At 47.5% G+C, this 8,227-nt stretch overlaps 1 pseudogene; it reads left to right on the top strand.

Moving 5' to 3' along the window:
- Window positions 1-3,878: 3,878 nt before the first annotated feature.
- Window positions 3,879-7,848, top strand: LOC118623208 (annotated as a pseudogene).
- The last annotated feature ends 379 nt before the right edge of the window (window positions 7,849-8,227 follow it).

Here is an 8,227-nt window from a genome sequence, read left to right as displayed (position 1 = left end):
ATCCTTCATCTGTCTATCCATCCATCAACTCACCCATTCATACAATATACACTAACACTCTGGGTCAGTGGGATGTGGGGCGTGGCGGCAGCTTCCCTTGTGGCTCCCTGATCCTTGGTCCTATTCAGGACTAATTGAGATTTCATATCTGATTTGCCTTCAGAAGAAATGACCATTGAAGTACATCCCGATCATCATTGTCCCATGGGAGACAATGGCAAAAACAGATACCCTGTTGCATGAAACCATGACCTAGCCTGTCAACTCAAGCCTTCTTAGATCAGGCCCTAAAGCACTAGGGCAATTAGGGTGGAGCGGGAGACACACCTAGGTCGAATTGTGTTGAAGGAAGAGAGAAGCAGTCAGACAAGAGGCTCTTCTCCAAAAATGGAAAGAGATGGGTGCGAGTGGGGTTCACTTCTTTCCCTCTATTTCTTCTATTCCTCCCCTGTTTCTTTCTCTCCTAACTGCTCCACTCAAGAGAATAATTTGGTCCTTGAGAGCCAAGCAGTTGGCTCATGTGCGAACCTCTCATAGAAATGCTGAAATAAACCTCATAGAATTTGGAGTCCTGAAGGCAACATCGGCTTTGGAGTCTAGGTTCAAATCTCAGAACTTAGAAGTTATATAATATTAAGTCATTTAACTTTCCTAAGACTTGGTTTTCCCATCTGTAAGATGGGAATAATACCAACCTTGTAGGGGTGATTGAGAGGACTAAACCAAGTAATGCATTTGTGGGTATTATATTTTCCAGGCTACGACCTTAGGTATCTAAAATAGAAAATCTAGGTTTACTTTTCTGTATTTTAACTATAAACACTATCCTGAGCTCCTATTTTGCCTCCTGATTAAATATGAAAAAAACAGCCCCCGATGGTGTGGTTCAGTTGGTTGGAGCATTATCCTGTACTCCAAAAGGCGGTGGGTTCGATTCCCAGTCAGAGCACCTACAGGTTACAGGTTTGATCTCTGGTTTAGGCATGTATGGGAGGCAACCGATCAATGTTTCTCTCTCATATCAATGTTTCTGTCTCTCTCTCCCTCCCTTCCTCTGTCTCTTAAAAAAAAATCAATAAAGATAAAATAAAATTATAAACAAACAAGGCAACAGTCAATTCCAGGCAAATTCAGACACTTGAGGGCATTTCTTGGTCATTTTGATTTTAAAGTCAGTTGAGTCAGTATTTCCTTTTCTCTTTTCTTCTGGAGGGTCTGTCCTCCTTTATTCTGGGGGGCTTCAATGTTATCACCACGGTGGATAAAGATACCTTCCCTTGTTTGTTCCCTGCAATGTGATCTATCTTGACTAGCCTCTATTCCAGAATGTCCTGGCATCTCTCTCTAGAACAGGACTTATTTTCTCTTGGAAATTCTGGTCCTTGTAAATCCAAGATCTGATTTGCTCACCCAGGTCTTACCTGTTCCAGACCCAGAGCTCCCAGGCACCTGCACATCGCCGTTGCTGCTCTGCTTTTCCCAGGAGGAAGGTGTCGGAGGAGGAAGGGGCTGACGCAGGGACGTTTAACCTCAAGCCAGCTGTCCCTCTCCTCCACCTCTGACCTTGGAGAACCTCGCTTGTAATTATTTTGTCTGTTCATAAAATTGTTCCTTGTTGCTTTGAGATTTCCAACTGAATGTTGCCTTATTAATGTGAAGTAAGCACCAGGGGATTTCAGACTTTAAAAACAATATTGAAAACAAAACAGAACAAAGTTTTAGCATCATAGGAAGAATTGTTAGGTGGAGAGGTCATCCAATCCCTCTGGGTTCCTCTTTGAAGTCTCTCAGCAGGTCCAGGGATGTGCTTATTGTTCCTCTGGGCCCAAGACAGCCCAAACTTCTCCCTGTGGTTTCCCAGCTGGCACGGGCTGGCACTGTCACTCAGTACTAAATCCAAAGGCAGTGTGCCCTGAGATCAGGGCAGTCAAGGTCCTCGTCCTGTTCCCTCTGCTTTACAGGACCATCTGCTCAGGTGTTCCTCTGGCTAGGTCCATCCCCAAGGAGTGAGAACAAGGAGCCCAGGGGAACCAGGACCAGGAGGGCCTTCTAGAGCAGGTTCTGGGTACCTGGGGTCCTGGGGTTCTCTACCCTGAGCCATCTTTTAGGGCCTTGATGAACTTTCTCCAGATCCATCCTCCCAAAGGTGGGCAATGTGTCTAATGTGCACACCTAGGGGCCCAAGAGGTAGCAAAGGGGTGCTCTGGTGAGTACACACAATTGAAGTTTGGGCTGTTTGCACACATGCATGCGAGGTCCTCTGTAGTGAGGAATAGAACCAGGGTACGCAGAGAAGCAGCATGAGCTGGTGTCAGGGCACCCCCACTTAAATTCTTGCTTTGGCCCCTGAAAATGTTAGCAGTGGTCCTGCCAAGGAAGAACAGATGGGAAATACGAGAGAAAATACAAGAATTGTGAAACTAACACATTTACCTATTTTGGTGCAGGAAGAAAAGTATCCCCAAAGCTACTGCATTGAGAAACCTGGACTTAAAGCTTAATATATTTCTCCTGTTTTCTGTTGTGAGAGAAACATTGATGTGAGAGAGACACATCGATTGGCTGCCTCCCACAGGACCCCAGTCAGGGCTGGGTATTGAACCTGCAATCCAGGTACATGCCCTTGGCCAGGAATGGAACGTGTGACCCTTCAGGCTGTGGGTCGATGCTCTAACTGCTGAGCCAAACTGGCCAGGGCAATTTATTTTTCATTTTAAAAATCAGATAAAATATTGATTATTCTAGTAACTGAGATACATTTGTTTAAAAAATGGCGATAGCAAGTTCCTATGTTATTGTGAGGATAAAATGAGGACGCAGGCTTGTCTCGTGGAGGGAAGCACTTAACCACATGCTGATATGATTCCTGTTTTTCCCCAAGCTGGTCCCTGAGCTAATGTTCAAAGCTGCACCTTTTCCTTCATTTGTCTTACACTGTCTGGTGGAATATAGTTAATAGAAAACAGATACTAAGATGTTTTTAAATGTCAGGTTCAGACAAGTTAGGACGTGCTCTTCCACCAGATGAGAGCAAACTGTAGTCCAGGATCAAAAGCAATTGCTTTTCTTTTCTCTTTTTCAGTGTTTATTTTATTTTGTTTTTTAAAAATTAATTTAGTTTTGTTACAGATGTTTCTCCTTTTTCCCCCCAGACACCCTCCTCTATATCCCGTCTCCCCTCCCCCAAGCACTGTTGTCTATGTCCATTGGTTACGTGTATGTGCATATAAGTTCTTTGGGACTCAATTGTTTTCCTACTTTTCAAAGTTGTCAGAATTTCCTTAGGGGTGTGCACCTGCTACCTGTGGGGACAAGCTTAGACTCTGAATGATATAATCATCACAGCTCATGCCAGACCCCAGCCTGGTGAAGACAGGATTTAATCCATTTCGTCTGAAAAGAAAGGAACCACGCCGATGAGCCACACGATCCACTCAAATGTCAGGACACACTACCTATGGAGCGTCTTCAAAGGCCGGTAAAGTCGCAGGGGAGGTGGCTCACGCCAGAAATCACAGTGGTCATCCCCAACACGGTGTAGCACTTTATTGTTCCCACAGGCTGCCACAGATGTGATTTCACCCCACCCTCCTATGGAGTCAGCAGTGCTCTTGTCCACACAGAGCGCCTGGGGACAGAATCCTCAGCAGTCCTTAAATTCCCGTTTGGAGGGCATGACATTAGCTCTGGGAGGCGGGCAGAGCACTGAACACTCAGTAAGCAGTTCATCATTCGCCACTGGGATTTGGCTGTGCCACCCTCTCAAAACCCCTAACCAGTGTGTAAGCCATAATGCCTTCAGGGAAACCCCCACTCAAGGCCCCGGGTGCATCCCCTCCACCAAGGCCCAGCTAATGGAGGCTGCCGTGCTTGCGCCCATGGATACAGGGTTTGTCTCTGCTCTTCCTGCCCTGGAGGAACAGTTGTTCCTAACACTGGTGGGCAGCAGGAGACCCACGGTCAGATGTCTGAAAGGGAGTTCTGGTCTGCACATCTGATCAGAGGGAATGGTCCTGGGGGTGGTTCCTCTTGGGGCTTGGGGCCAGATGCTCAACAACCTCATCATGGCTGTTCAGGCTGGTGCACTCAGAAGAGGCAGAAGCGGGCAGCCAGCCAAGTCAACCCAAATTATCATGACCACCATTTATGAGGTAGCTGTCTCCAGGCACTAAGTACTCTGCATACATTATCTCATTTAATCCTCACAGCACCTTGCATTGGTTTTATTATCCCCATTTCACAGACAAGGGAACTGAGGCTTAGTGAAGAAATTTCCCAAAGACGTGCAGCAGAAAGTGGTGGGACCAGGGCTTTCCATCAAAGAGTGTGCTTGTAGAAAGTCAGAGGGTGTTCCGGGGGCACTGTCTACGGACCCTCATTTCACACCCGGGGTTTTCACTCTTTCAAGCACTATCACCTAAGATTCTACAAAACACACTGTGTTCCATGTCCGTCGAAGCACGTGCAGCCAGGCATGGCTCACTTGCACCGTCAGAGTCCCCTGGTCCAGGGCCCTCTGTGGTTACCAAGACAGCCTGGAACGTGCCCAGTGCTATCTGCCAACTCTCTGCCTCTTTCAGCAGCACAGGGAGTTCCAGCAGGGGATGTGCAAGAAGAAATATGATTCTTCACAAGGCCCACCAGCCCTGGGTATCAGCAGAAACAACCCCCGGGGCTTCGCAGCTCTTGGGAACCAAGGCCCAGGTGTTTTCTCAAAGGATAACACACCTTTCTAGTCTACAGTTCTACTTTGGGCTACCCCACTTTTTCCTGGTAGAGGAGGAAAAACAGTGGGTGCCTCTCTCCCAGTTCTGGCAGCTTTTAATCCTCTAGGAAGACAGAGAGAACACATCCTGGAGGGGGCCAGAGAGGGCCCAGGGAGGTGGAGAACCAGGGGTCCAGTGCCCAGGACTGATGTTGGGTCCTGGGCTGGGACAGGTGCACGGAGGGTGCAGGAGTAGACTGCGCCACCATGCAGGGAGAGTGAGTGAGGGCACCTGAGGAAGGAGGGGTGGGGTGCAGGAGGGTGAAACCGCAGAGGGGGAGGTGAGGCAGTTGGGCGGGCAGGAGCCCTGGGAATCGGCAGGCCCCAGGTGGGAAAGAAGCAAGAGAGGGGCAGGAGTCTGGCTAGAGGCCAGCAAGTGGAGCTGGCTACTCTCAGGTGCTGGGTTCACAGATCCATCAGAGTTAGAAGACAGAGACAGGCCAACTCAACTGTCCACTCCTATGAGGCACATTGTACCAGTTAAACTAAAAACCTTACCCGATTCAAAACAAACTTCTGCACACGCGGGCCTCCACCTTCCTTTCCAGACTCACCTCCACCACTTCTCTCTCTCGTGTCCCCTACATCCCTGCCCAAAGCCGCCTGTGTTCCTTCCTCTGTGCCCGACAAAGCCATTTGCTCTCCACGAAGTACCTTTTCTCTGGCTCTCTGCCTGTGGAAATCCTGCTCGTCTGACCGGAACAGGCAAGTCACGGAAGAGCTACAACCAGGAAAGATATTGGAAACATACTTATCAGAGAAATGTAAATTAAAATGATAACAAGGTATCATGAGTAGCTATGAAATCAGCAGACTGAAAAAACAAAAACAAAATACCCAATGCTGACACAGTTTTGCCAAACAGGTACATCTATTGCTGGTGACATTATAAATCGGTCCAACCTTTTGCGTGAAACCATGGAGCAGTGTATTTCAGGAGAGAGAGAAATGTTCATGCTCTTTGACCCCCACACTCTTATTTTTCAGAACTAAGTTAAAGAAAGAATATTAAAGAGGAAATAAGCTACATGCGTAAAGATACTCCTTATACCATAATTTTTAACTGTGAAAAAAACAACCTGGAAATAACCCAATTATCACACAACAGGGGTCTGTAAAGGAAATTACATTCACTAGCAGATGGAAATTATGATGAAAACTATCTAGCAAAAATAAATGTTTATAATGCTTAAGGGAGTGCAAAATTATATTGCGATTACACTATAAAAATCATGTAAATGTATGAACAAGGATGTGTAAGAGAACACAGAGAAAGGAAAATCACTACTTATTAGGGTATAATTTTTATTAGAATGTTGTTAATGCAATAAAAGTCTCCTATAGTTGCCCTGGCTGGTTTGGCTCAGCAGTTGGAGCATCGGCCTGCAAACCAGGGAGTCACAGGTTTGACTCCAGTCAAGGCCACGAACCTTGGTTGCGATTCGATCCCCAGCACTGGATGGGGTCGTGCAGGAGGCAATGGGTGGATGTGTCTTGCATCGATGTTTTTCTCTCTCTCCCTCTTTCCCTCCCTTCCATTCTATCTGAAAATCAATGGAAAAATATCCTCAGGTAAGGATTAAAAAACAAAAACAAAAAGTCTCCTACAGTAAATGCTATCCTTCCTTCAAAACCCCTGATTCACCTGTTCCTATCTGGTTTGTGGTCCTTACTGCATTATTCTTTGAGTATAATTATTACAGTGTACTAGTTTTAGCCCCCTTGGACCACAAAACTCTTCAAGAGCAAGGATTCTGTTTTACTTTCTTTGTTGTCTCTGAACACTGCAATTTGCCTGGCACATAGTAAATAGTCATAAATATTTATTCCAATGCTAAGGGTTATATTATGCTTAAAAATAAAACTCAACAGCCCTGGCTGGTTTGGCTCAGCCGTTAGAGCATTGACCTGTGGTCCAGAGAGACCAGGGTTCGGTTCCCACTAAGGGCACATACCTTGGTTGCAGTTTGTCCCGGGCCCTGGTCGGTCATGCGGGTGGCAGCCACTCAATGTGTCCCTTTCACATCGATGGTTCTCTCTCTCTCTCTGTTCCTCTCTCTCCCTCCCACTCTACCTGAACAAAAAATGAAAAAATGTCCTCGGGTGAGGATTTAAAAAAATAAATAAATAAAACTCAACAAATCACCCTTACCACTCTCTTGTCTCTTGGCAAAAAGCACTCAGATAAATAGATAACTATGTTATTTTCAAAGACTTCCTGGAAAGGGAAATTCACATTTAAAAAGTTAGCATTTTAGCCCTGGCCAGTTTGGCTCAGCGGTTAGAGTGTTGGCTGAGGACCAAGGGTCTCGGGTTCCATTCCAGTCAAGGGCACACACCTGGGTTGAAGGTTCGATCCCAGGCCCCAGGCTCCAGGCCCCAGGCCATGCACGAGGTAGCCAATCGATATGTCTCTCTCACATTGATATTTCTGTCTCTCTCTCCCCCACTTCCACTCTCTCTGAAAAACAACGGAAAAATGTCGTCGGGCGAGGATTAAAAAAATGAATAAATAAAAAATTAGCAAGTCGAAGCCACCTGCTGCAGCCAACACATCTTTGCAGGGGGCTCTGGCCCCGCCTGGCCTGGCCAGCACCATGTGCACGTCTCCAGGATGGGCACCGTGCTCAGCCCATGCACAGTTCTCGGCCAAGGACATCAACTGGCACATGGTTAGCCTGGAAACATACCAGGGCTTCGTGTGCATCTTCACCATCATGGCCTCGAAATGAGGCAAAACAGACATGAACTACACTCAGCCAGTTGGCCTGCACACCGGATATGCTGGCTTTCCCTTGCAACAGTTTGGGAGGCAGGAGCCAGGGACTGATGCCCAGATCAAACAGTTTGCCGCCAACTTAATGTCAAATTCTGTATGTATAGCAAGATCTGTGTGACAGGGATGATGCCCATGAGCTGTGGTAGTGAGTGCAAGTGAGCCCAAGGGGAGGGGCTCCCTGGGGAAATGCCATCAAATGGAACTTCATCAAGTTCTTCACTGACAAGAACGGTTGCTGGTGAAGCGGTATGGTCCCATGGAAGAGCCGCTAATCATGGAGAAGGACCTGCCCTGCCACCTCTAGCTCCACAAGTACGCACCCCCCACCCAAGCCCCTCACCCGCGCCCCTTGGGGCCTTCCACCCAGCACCTATGACAGTTTGTCTAAACACCATCCCGCTGATGGGACAGACCCGGGAACCCCGAGTGCACCCCTGATGGAGGAAGGCCCCTCCGCCTGGCCTGGCTGGCTGCTCTGCACCCTCACCCCGGCTGCCTTGTGGGAGTAAAACATACAAAGTGGTGTGTGTGGGGGGAGTTAGCAATCTGGAGAGAAACACAGATGGAGCAATGCAGGCAACACTTGGAAATCTACTGAAGCTTTTGTAAGTATTCGCCTTTGCGTCTACAATGTTTCAAGACTGAAGCCTCGCTGAGGTGTGCTTCTTGGGGCCTCCTGGATC

The sequence above is a fragment of the Molossus molossus genome, unplaced genomic scaffold (assembly GCF_014108415.1).
Source record: "Molossus molossus isolate mMolMol1 unplaced genomic scaffold, mMolMol1.p scaffold_m16_p_1, whole genome shotgun sequence".
Classification (NCBI taxonomy): Eukaryota; Metazoa; Chordata; class Mammalia; order Chiroptera; family Molossidae; genus Molossus; species Molossus molossus.
The sequence above is the reverse complement of the archived record's forward strand: the minus strand, read 5'-3'. Positions and strand labels throughout refer to the sequence as shown.